General features: G+C 35.7%; 1 protein-coding gene across 11 annotated transcripts in view; it reads left to right on the plus strand.

Annotated features, from left to right (window-relative positions):
* Nucleotides 1–12441, plus strand: part of enc (encore) — a 229954-nt gene that overhangs the window by 61164 nt on the left and 156349 nt on the right. For all 11 annotated transcript variants that reach the window (XR_011336150.1, XM_069847398.1, XM_069847396.1 and 8 more), the window contains one exon: nucleotides 11597–11738. The gene's annotated coding sequence lies outside the window, so the exon portion shown is untranslated. The remainder of the gene's footprint in view (nucleotides 1–11596; nucleotides 11739–12441) is intronic.

Here is a 12441-nt window from a genome sequence, read left to right on the forward strand (position 1 = left end):
TCAACAAATGATATAGCCTAAGGACTCTAAACCTTTGTAAAAGTTTGTCTGTGTGGCTTAGGAATATTTTTTAATTTCATTTTAATTGTTAGTTTTTAATACATATGCATTTACATTGTATGTGTTTGTATGTATAAATGCATTCATTAGATTAACGTTTACAATATTATAAATTGTAATTTTGTATTGTCTGTGATCATTAACACTTAATCTGAGGACTTCGAAAAACTCTATTTCAACGTTATTTACAGTAGCTATTTCAAAGTTATTTAGACAAAAAAAAATCGTTGTGTAGACTAGGAATTGAACTCGCACTCTTCTACACTAGACGCAGAAGTCTTAGCGTCTGAGTTATTGAAACGACACGAAAGCCTTCCTTTCTGTGCGGAGTGTCGATCGAGTCATGAAGGTCCATTGTCGATTTAACTACACGATTTATGTATATATTTATCTTTTATTTACGTAATATTATCATATATTTTGCAGTTTTTGAAGTGAATTTCGGAACGATGCTAGTAACAAACCAAATAGCCTGAATTTAAGTAACTCAATATTCGTTATCTTGTGTATCAGTGCTGTGGTCTCTGATCATGCGCAGTGTCTTACATCTGAGACTTAGGAATATTCAATTGTCTCATCCTTTTCTAGGGAAACTGTACATATAGTCCACACCTGTGGAGTAACGGTTAGTGCGTCTGGCCGCGAAACCAGGTGGCCCGGGTTCGATTCCCGGTCGGGGCAAGTTACATGGTTGAGGTTTTTTCCGGGGTTTTCCCTCAACCAAATATGAGCCAGAATTTGTGTCGAATGATGATAAGTTGCAATATTCCATTCCTCACTTTAAAGGGTTTATAGAAAAGTACACAAAATATCAGGCACCTTCTGAATTATCGATTCCAAACAGTTCTTGCCTGCACGCACCTCTAGCATGCCTACTGTGCTTACGTAAATAACAACCCTCTGACGAGAGAAACTACTCGCGTTGTAGTTACCTCCACATCCGAATGACTTTTTTTTTCCGCTGTCTAGTTATGAATATGTAAAAATCTGACGCTGACTATAATAATAATTTGCACACCTCTGGAATTAAATAATAAAATTAGGATTAAGTTGTGTGGAACCTTTCCATCCTGATATTCATGGGAATTTTGAACCTATGCTAGACTTCTACAAGTAGCTGATATCCCTGTTCATGTGGTTAGCATGTCGCTAGGCAAAGCACAGGAGAGGAACAGATACCAGTTTCTAAGAGAGGTAGATTAATATTCACTTCCCGGGTTCATATAATTTATAGCCGGAAGACTAAATACCTGCAGGAGCTAACTTATTCATCTGATTCGCCATTTATGCTAATTTTTAATATACTGTATTTGTAATTTCCATACTTCCTTGGTTTTTCATCTTTTTAGTTTCATGTTTTCTTGTTATAGTTTTTGTTCTTCATATAGTGAATGATATGGGGCATCCCTTTATCATGATATCAGTCTGCCCTCTCAGAATTAATGCCATTTAAATTCTGTCGAAGTTGGAGGTCAGATCCGCGGTAGTTACAGCTCCGCGAACGGGTTGGCCACGACTGATGTCGCGTGCGAGCTGAACCGGGGAACCCCGCAGGAGATAAGTAGGTCAAGGCCGTCTCAAGCCCGCGCGGGGCACTCATGCCTGGGAGTGGTAGAAGCGATTGTCTGTCTTCTAGGCAGCCCGCATAATTCATCTTTAATTTATTTATTTTACCACAATAATGACCGATGTATCGACTTTCCACATCGGGCATCTGGATTGAAATCCAGTCAGCTATTGACGAAAAGGATGTCTGATGCGTTTTCTGAAGGTGATCCCTTTTTCTATCGTTTCACCAATATTTAAATCACGGCTTTCTGAGCAAGCCAGCAATATAGAATATAAGCCTACTGCTGTCCGTAGTGTAGCTGTCATGTGGCAAACTATTTAGAGCAGAATATAAATTTAATAACGAATCAGTATTAGAACATTTTCCTGTTGACCATCGTTTTCGTCACTTTCATGACAATCGCGGGGCTATCATCTCTATTTTATTATTTATTTATTTGTTTGTTTATTTACTTAGTTACTTATTTATTTATTACTCAGACACTTCGAACAAAGCCATTTGTCTTTTTGCTTCCCAATAGAGTGCACTAAGTGAGTTCATACTGACACTGATGTTAAGAGCATTGCACTTGATCACATGTTGAACAAACCTAGGGGATGAAAGGATGGCTAGCTTGTGAAGATGAGCAGTTATGTTCAGTGGTTGTCCTTGCAGCTGCAACGATATCTTTCCGCGGTTGATCTCGAATCAGGTTTTTCTCCGATAGCAGTCTGCAGCATTTCTTGTTCGAACTTCGTTGTCTGAATTCTTCATAAATTTCATCCTCGAATGTTTTATTTGTGTATAATTTAGCAGAATGAAATGAGAGTTTTGGTATTGATGAAGTAATTTGAATACCCATGTTGTTATTATTATTATTATTATTATTATTATTATTATTATTATTATTATTATTATTATTATTATTATTATTATTAAAGAGCATATATGAGTGTATTTAATCAACTTAAACTAGAAGAATATCAAGGAAATTGACGATGCATGCTAGAGAATATGATGGAAAATAATTCAAAACTACATTACATACCCATAGATAAGAGTATGTTGCCCAGCTAAACGTTGCATAAGAGAATTTAAATGTGTCTCTGTGTGTGTATCTCTAAACTAATTTGAGTAATTTGAAAATAGGTGTAAGTGATTTTTCAGGTACTTTGTATACGACTCTACTAGGCCTAATAATATAATTTTATTTATGATGACGATGATAATACATTTAAAAACAATAGGATGGTACTTTTGTTTTGATTTTTCAAAGGCCAGATTCGGGACATTAGGACAAAGTAAAGAGAAGCGAATAGAAGCACTTGAAATGTGGATATGGAGAAGAATGGAACGTGTGAAGTGGACAGACAGAATAACAAGTGAAGCTGTGTTGGAAAGATATCACATCAGATACACAAAATCCAATCGAAATGTTGAATGGTGTATTACGTAAATACTCGTACATTTGATTACCCGGAGCTTTTAGTTCGAGATCATCAAACTTCTAAGAGCCGTATTCATAGACATTTTTAGCGCGGGTTTCCTGCGGATGATCAGCGTTTTTCGTATTCATAAACCAGTGTTAGCGATAGGATATGATTTGAATTCTGTACAAGTAACCAGTGGATAGCCGGGGCTAGCTTAGTACGCTCGTAGCGCGTGCTGCGAAATGTTTATGAATAGCACCCTAACATATTAACAATCATATTACCTAAGTCATCATGACCTTCTACGTAATAGGAATGAAATTATTTGTGAATGTGCAAAGTTGGCGTAAAGTTCACTACACCTGTATATTTTTCCTGCAAAACAATTGTGCATGAAAAATGTGTCGGTGATACTCGTATCGATCGGTAACTTCCTGCATCATTTTACTCATAAAACTGTGATTAATAGTAGCATGCACACAGTTATATTTTTATTTCATAAAGAGTACTAACCTGTATTAAAGAAATTCTTAAAGTATTGTCATCTGCATTCACACATTTCCGACATCTTTTGATGATGTTATTCACACACAAAAGTTCTACCTATTACTGTAAAGCTTGCAATTTTTCTTATATTATCTCTAAGTTCGTCTGTGGTATGGGGGTTATTTCAATTAGAGATGAATAAAACTAACTGCCGCTCTCGCTCGCTGTGTTCGTTCTACTTGTCTTTCGAGTCTCGTCTCATAACTCTCGTGCCCCTTCGAGTCTTGCTCATCATTCTTGACATAGCATTTGGTCTACGTGGAAAGATTTCGTAACTTTGAATAACATACATAACTGGAATAAATAACATTAGAGATGTTTAGTTGATACAAAAAGACAAAACAAAACAATATCATAGTTATCAAAATACTCTGGTTCTATTACCAGATATTATCTATGGTTATACAATAGAAAAACAATTCTCAAATAAATTTGCATTTCTAAGAAACATAAAACATAATGTTAAATAAAACGTTAGTATTTTTTTTACTTGAGATTGTACACTTGAACTCAAACATACGAAAAAAAATTCCTAGCCTTTTAATAAGGGCCTAGTAATTAAATACAGATTGGGGAACGGATTATTATACACTGAAAGGTAGAGATGATGTTTGAAATAGGTTACTTGATTGTTTATAGATATATAACAGTTGCCAAAACAGATAAAAGTTCAATCTGATATAAACAACTGTGGCGATTCAAGGCTGCTTGACGTTCGAGAGTTGACTACTCCCGAAGTCTTGATCGCTTGATTCACTCACAAGCAGTTAACGATGTCGTAGGCAATATTGTCGTGCGGGTTTTCGGCTTTGCGGGCGCTGTTAGTCTTGATTTCTCGATCGTTGTTCAACACTCATTTCTGTATAATGTAATCCTATTTTATGGCTTTTAAGGTGTGAATAACAATGCCATCAAAAAATGTCTGGAATGTTTGAATGCAACGAACATTGCTTTGAATAATTCATATAATAATAATAATAATAATAATAATAATAATAATAATAATAATAATAATAATAAAAATAATTTATTTTAGCTGGCAGAGTTAAGGCCGTAAGGCCTTCTCTTCCACTCAACCAGCAAAAAGTATATATACATAAGCATGAACTTACAAAGAATACAGGTTAGTATCTTACTAGTTATGAAATAAAAGTATAATTGTCTCCATTAGGGTTGTGACTTTTTTGTAACTCCATGTTCTTGTATCATAAATCAATGAACTTTTGCTCATAAGTAATGCAAAAGGTATTAATTTGGTTGAGTTTCTGAAAAAGATCACCTGCAAACCGAAAATTCAGTGTTACCGTATATACGTTTATAGGGTAAGAAAATCAAAATATTTTAAAAGCGTTATTTTTCAATTCTAATGATGTAATTGTAAATATGTATTCAGTTTTGAAGCATTGCTTATTGATAGTATTGCTTATTGGTTTAGCATAGCATAAGGAATTAAAAAAACACACACACACACAATTACAAACTCACACATGAATTCTACAAGTAGGAGTAGCTATATAACAGAAAACATTGTGGAATATTTAGAATAATTACAGCATAATATACAATTATTATTTTGTTAGACAAAATAAATCTAAGCTGAAGTTTCTCCTTTTTACAGACGTCATAAAGATGTTGAAGGCACTTGATTGCCCGTTGTGCACAGTGATTTGTTCTGGGAATTTCCAGTCTCAATGGTTCTTGATTCCAAAACGTTTTCATAGACTTCAATGCCTTTTCATGAACCTGCAAGCTGCTACATAGCTTCTGATAATAGCTGGATTGTACATTTGGTCAGCAAACCAATGGTCCGCCCATCTGTAAGAGATGAATCTACAAATTTCGAGTAGTGAGTCTCTTCTCTCTGGTATACGAATAAATGCCGAAAGACGTAGTATTGCTCGAAAATTCCATCTTGCATTACTTAAATTAGGTAATTTCTGAAACTTCACTTGCGTAAGTCTTCCAGTTTCTTCAAACAAGTGGAAAACTCGAGTTAAATGAAATAGAAATTTCATATCATCACGCCATCTGCAGACTTCTACTAAGTTCTAGAATGTTCCTCAAGGCTCTAGAAGGTTTTGCAATCCAGAAACTTGTAGAAACATCCTGAATGTTCCAGAAAGTTCCAGCATGTTCAAGAAAGTTCTAGAAGCTCCAGAAAGTAATAGTGCTAGTACTTGCTTATGATACATATATGCGATTTTAGAAAATTTGTGTTGGGGGTGACTTTTTTAATAATTGAACAGAGTTAAAATCTTTTTCAATATTTTTTTAGTCAAAGTTCATCGATTTATGATACAGATAAACAGTTATTTTGCAAAATGTAAAAAAGTCATAACGCTTGTGTCCATGCTATTTTTTTTTATCAAAATTACATGAGTAAAACTACGCGGGAGGTTGCGGATCAATAATGACGTAGTCTATGCCTGCCATGCGAGCATGTCTGATCCGTGTGTTCCCGGCCGGAGCCGAACTAAACACTGTGTAGATGCTTATTTAATAATGCGATACAAGCGATTTTGTATGAATAAAATATTGTTCTAAATATCAGCGTTAAAAATAATGAAGAATATTAAACTTGTCAAAACATCTTACTTAGATTCTATTTAATCGTAATTCTCATCTGGATTTTCTTGCATGATCTGTTTTGTGCCCTCTGGGAATTTTTCGTAATGTTATTTCTTCCACTTTTAATTGTGTTTGCTGTACGAAACACTCTCATGTCGGTTGTAACTTGCCTGTCATGCGTATTATTATCCGGTACTTACATAGCTACTTGAAATGGATACGGGATAAGAGGGAAAGTAATGTAATTAAACAACGCTTGTGAAGTGAAATGTCGAGGTTATTTGGCGTCGGTAACGTGTGTTAATGACGAGGGGGCAGAAATAGAATGACGTTGGAAAGAGAAACAAAAGTACTAGGAGAAAATCTGCCCACAGGCATAACAATAGCTGCTAGAGATGGAATAAATCGGCAGTCGGCTGAGCTACGGTACACATAAACTTCCGGTATCATGTTTGGTGAATTTCCGTAAACATTTCAAAATCGATTTTATTGCAGTATCAATAAACTTTCTATTCGCGCACGCGCGAGCAGGCGTAGGCGTCTAGACCCCACACCCGCACTGCCTACCTGTCGTGACCTCTTTACCTATGACCTACAGCTGCACGAGGTCATCTCCCACTCGAGCGAGTGACTCACGGTCCGCGGGGATTCCCCGCCGTAGCAGCAAGGTCAGAGCACAAGAAGCGACTGTCACCCACGCACGCGAGTTCGATACGTATGCTTCACGCTGGGGAGTGTTGTGTAAGACGTGGACTGAAGACATTCAGTGAATGTCATGTTGATGTCCTGTAGAAATTGTGAGATTTGTGGTGGCTAAGGTAGATGTGAAGCAGGTTTACATCAATCAGTTTGATTTCTTCCATCATCCAATTTCCATTGTTACTTCATTATCTTGACATCGTCACATCGACTCTGTGTCAAGTTGTCGCTTTCCGGCCAGCAGGTAATTTGCTCGCTCAGTATAATAGAACATAAAAGACGTGTCCGTTTACAACGCCATTCATGCTCAAGCTAATGAATTTTGGGATGAGAAGAGGGTTGGCAAGGTAATTGTTACTTTTTTTTACGTAATTTACATCTGCGTAAACTGATTTTTTTGTCCTATAGTAGTACAGTAGAACCTCTATTATCCGTGGTAATGAAGGGAGTGGATGGAAGATTGATAGAAAAAATCGGATAATTCGTACCGTAAAATATTTTCATAAATTAAGTGCATAATACAGTTTTGTAATTTCCTCCCTAATGTTGTATTTATCATGCTAGATAGTGGACCAAAAGTTCACTGATTTTAATCTGGTTGTCAATAATGGATTTATAAAAGCCAAGGAAATTCCTTGTGATGTTTGTTCGCCGAAAAATAGGAATAGTAAAAACCTCCTGTTGTAGATTTACATGTACTTTATACACTTTATATTTGTTTTTCATTAAATCGCGCACAGTTTTGACGTCAATCTCGCATTCTGAAGCAAAATGAGCAGCGGTTTTTCTTTTCCCAATGCTCTCAATTATTTGCATTTTTGTTTCGATACTTAACAAAACACTTTTGACACCCGTGGAAGATATTTTACATAGAAGGTATAAAGTACGGACACTCGAACAGTAGGACAGGAACTGAATGCCGCACGGATTTGCTATAAAGTGTTCGGAAGTTCTTGAGACTATTTTACAAGTTGGGAAAAACACCTTAACGTAACTGTTCTTATTGACGGCAGTAGTACTGTGTAAAGGTAAAGGCTTCTAATAATACACTCTAGAAAAAATAAGTAATATTATAAGGTATAGTACGTACTACATTTTTTCCATAGCAAAGAAAGAAAGAAAGAAAAGAACGAAAGAAAGACAGTCGGATAATCCGCCGATCGGTTAATGGGATGACTGATAATCGGGGTTCTACTGTAGTAGTAATAGTTTAATGCTCATGGCACTTGGATTTTCTTTATTCGCCTTCTGTGCTACTGACGATATAAAACTGCTTCAATTATATTACATTTTGAACATTAACTTTGTTATATATTTCAGCAGGGAATCATTATTATCTGAAGATTGTTTATACAACTACTAGCCACGTATTAACAATCATTCGCGCTGGCTGTTGACAGCAAATAAATACAGTGTGTCTAGAGATAGAGTGGACTTGCCGGCTGTTTACATGTAAATCTGGCAGTAGATGCGGCAACTCTAGCCCAGTCGAAGGCCGCCGCATTCCATTCTATCTCTAGACGCATTGAAGTAAGTTAAGGATAATAATTTACGAAATAAAAAAAAATGAAACAAATTTTGGGATGAAATCAAAATATAATTTACATTCATGATCAACTTTACATTCAGTTCAGGCATAGAAATTTAACTTGAAACATGTTTCGATCGTGAATTCATTCATCCTAGGTCTTCTGTCACAATCAAATTATATTTACTGAAAAATCGTTCAGCATCAACACTATTTGTTGGAGCCTATATACACTTCAGGACTGTAAAGGTAAAGGGGAAAAAACTTCAATTTCAGTGCCATTAACATTTTGAACTCAGTTATTGGTTTCGTCATTCCTGATATTTTGACACAACTGAATATGGAAGGATTCAAACTCCTATACATATTCACCTGGTGTAACACTATAAAAAGGCAACTATATTTCATGCCTAGGAGTGACTTTCGATTAGTCACACTATTTTGCTCTGCAATTGTTGGATTAAAGAGCTTATCCTACCCATTTTCTGAAAGAAAATGTTTGCCTTGTTAATAACCATATGTGGATCAAGTTTTGCTAGATACTTTTGTAAGACTTGAACTGTAACACAACTCTTCTTAGTGTTTTCATTAACATATTTATTCAGCACTCTTTTCCAAATCCACACGTAGTATTAAAATATGATCCCACAATTTTATGCATAATTTGAGTAAGACCATCCCTCTAGCATAGTAATCAATTCAAATAATTTTACTGAAATATATGATACAAACTTTATTTGAAGTTTCAGCAAAGCAAACATATTCTTGTCTCTGTACATACTGTACTTAACACTGTCACTTGCTATTCAGAGACTTCTCGTCAGCACAGAAATTAATTTTTTTTTTTCGGCAGAAAATCACAGCTTTGTTACAATTAACATTTGTTTACAATTTCTCATTTATTAAAAAAAAAACAAACAAAATCATATTGCATTTTCGGACTCTTCGCATTTTGTCGCAGATTCAAAAGTACTAAATTATCGATACAGAACTCGTAGAAAATGAAAATATTGAACGATACATATATTAGAAATATTTTGTATTTATCTTAATGCGAGAAATCACGAACTTTATTAAAAATCTCCAGTGACCTGTCGGGTTTCAAACTCCTGTTTCCTTTGTCGAGAAAACGTCATTTGACTGAACTACAGTCGTTTGTCATGAATTTATGAGATTATAATTTATTTTCATTCTTCTGATGGTTTTGTTATCTTTAAATCCAATTTATAAAAGTAGTCTATTTGTTGGAATTGCAGTATATAATTTACTTGGTTGAATGTTTCTATTGGTTGATATTAAGGGGATGAATGAAAATTAATTTATAAACCTATTCATGCTCTAACAATTTGATGAAAATGGGGGAATATACCTATTCATGGTCTAACAATTTGATGAAAATGGGGGAATATGTTGTAACTCATAAGTTATAAACGAATTTTTGCCCAAGGATGTCGAGCAATGCGGGAAAAGTTACTGTCCTTATAATACTAGTCGTTTATTGCTGTTGTTACGTAATCAGTGTGTTATTATGAGATGAATGGGTATGTGTGTGCATAATATGTATGATTACTAGACCTGGGATTTTAGGACATTACAAATGTATGTTTAGGCACCTAAAATAAGGTTATAAAATGATAAAATAGGCACTTATAATGTTACAATAGGTCCTCTAAAATTGTATTTATTTCCAAGAAACAGAAATTACAACACCTTCACTCTTCATAATTTGCTTTGCAATACATAACAGCAATCCTCTCCAAATTGTCTATTCTTACTTTATAAAACTGAAAATAATATTGGTCAACAGAAAAGTCGCCCAATATAACGAGATTTAAAACCACTGATAAATAAACTCAATGGAAAATATAATTGGAAATATACTTTTTGTGTACTTAGAAATAGTTTAAATTAATTATGAATGTAATAATAAATCATCTTTATAAATAAAAACAAATTAATAAAGTGATACGTAGATAATACTGGGTGAACAGTTTAGAGCGGAACAGGTTTCACGTCTCTTAGCCGGCCGGCTTGCTACACGCGCGGAGGCGAGTGACAGGAAGTCCGCAGTAAATATACACCATTGCTTGTCGCGTAAGTTATTTCTAACAAAGAAAGAAAAAATAAACCCTTAAAAATATTACTCACATTATCAAGCCAGTAAATATACATTACGGTTTGTCGCGTAAGTTATTTTTAACAAAGAAACAAACAGTAAACCCTTAAAAATAAAAGTACTCACATTACCAAGCCAGGTGATGTTGGAAGTGCCGCCTTTCGTTGTTCAAGCATTTCTGGGACCTGCTTAAGAAATTGGCCATTACACTCTGCAGTTCCCTCTGATAAATGGAAGCAATTTCTTGACGAATGTTATTTCTAAATTCCTCTAAAGTGTGTGGATTTGTTTTGTAAACTTTCTCTTTTAATGTCCCCAGAGATAAAAATCGCAGGGGATTAAATCGAGGGAACGAAGGGACCAGATGTTGTTAGTGATAACTGTATCTTCAAACACTTCATGGATTTCATGTAAGGAAAAGTTGGCTGTATGTGCCGTCGCAGAGTCCTGCTGTAAAGTCGCGACACTTTCTTCCGCTATCAGTTAATTCGCCAAAAATGGCCGCAAAATGTTTTGCACATACCTCTCACTATTTATTGTTTCCGCAAAAAAATGGGGCTATTCTCTCGCCGCTAATAGCGCACCACACTCCTATTTTTTGACCATGCAGCGGTTCCTGGTGAAGATGGTTAGGCTTTTCAGCACTCCAATAAAGATTGTTTTGTCTATTAACATACCCACTTAGGTGGAACCACGATTCGTCCGAAAAGAAAATTAGATTAGGGTGCATTTGTCCGTCATGTACCTCATTCAAAACCCATTCACAAAATGTATCCTTAATGCAGGGTCACTCGGAAACAAGCGAGAATCGCAATTGTCAGAGTTCAGAAAACAGAATTGAGCCTATACTTGGTTATAGGTTATGGTTAAACTCTAGAATCTCTGATCCTAACAGAGAGTTAACAAACAGAATGTGAAATGTGAAATGTAAAGTTGAAGAAACGCAATATTTCCAACAGAAATTTATATTTTTAATTTACAGTTAATAAATGCTATGTTAGGTGCATTTTAACAAAGGTTGAAGAAACCGGGCCTTAAGAAACAAAACAGGCAATTATCCTAAAATGCCAGGTCTAATAATCACACTGCGTCTGTTGCAGGGTGTAGCGGTGGTTCACGCGCGGCAGAGGGAATCGAGCAGAGACAGCGGCAGTAAACAGCATTTGTGAGAAGAAAGCAGCGCAGCCACGGACCATGCGTCGTCAGCCAGTCAGCGCGCTCCCAGCGGGCCCAGTGACACAGGTCAGCAGTCTCCCAATCCTATGACACGTGCCGCTGCTGCCGCCACCGCCGCCCATATACAGAATGTTTCTTGTCATAGACCTGAGCCTAAATGAAATCGTGTAGCCTCAGATGATATTGACCACTTCGTGAATATTTCAGAAACGCAGTACTCGTATTATGCGTTTTTCTATCAATATGTACACAAACGTCGACCATTGTAGGTTAAACACTTGAAGGGGTGAGAATGATATAGTGCTAAGACGGACAAGATTTAGCAGGAGAGCGTATTGAAAGTTCAGAGTCCAATGCTATTAGGTGTGGTGTCATAATTTCTTCAACGTATACTTACGTCATTTGTTGAGTAAATTGTATGATATATTACTAGTAGCTTCCTCATATGTACAAAAAATGAATTCGCACAAACAACTATTTTTGTTAAAGTGTGGCTTTGAACTATCTTATTCTCACACCTTCAATTATTAGTCAATTTTTCCATTACTTTACATATTCAATTCTCTAAAGTAGAATTTTACATTCTTTTCAGGAATAATATGTTAGGGCCTACCTAACCTATAAATAATTCTTCCATGCCCCAGAACCGTCCTCCCATGCCACGCCTTTAAAATTTTTGTCGTTAGCTTCACTACTAAAGCCATAACAGACACGATCCTTTTCCTTGTAAGCAACTCATTTATAATTGAATGACTCGATTCTAAAATAA

The sequence above is a fragment of the Periplaneta americana genome, chromosome 15 (genome assembly GCF_040183065.1).
Source record: "Periplaneta americana isolate PAMFEO1 chromosome 15, P.americana_PAMFEO1_priV1, whole genome shotgun sequence".
NCBI classification, from domain to species: Eukaryota; Metazoa; Arthropoda; class Insecta; order Blattodea; family Blattidae; genus Periplaneta; species Periplaneta americana.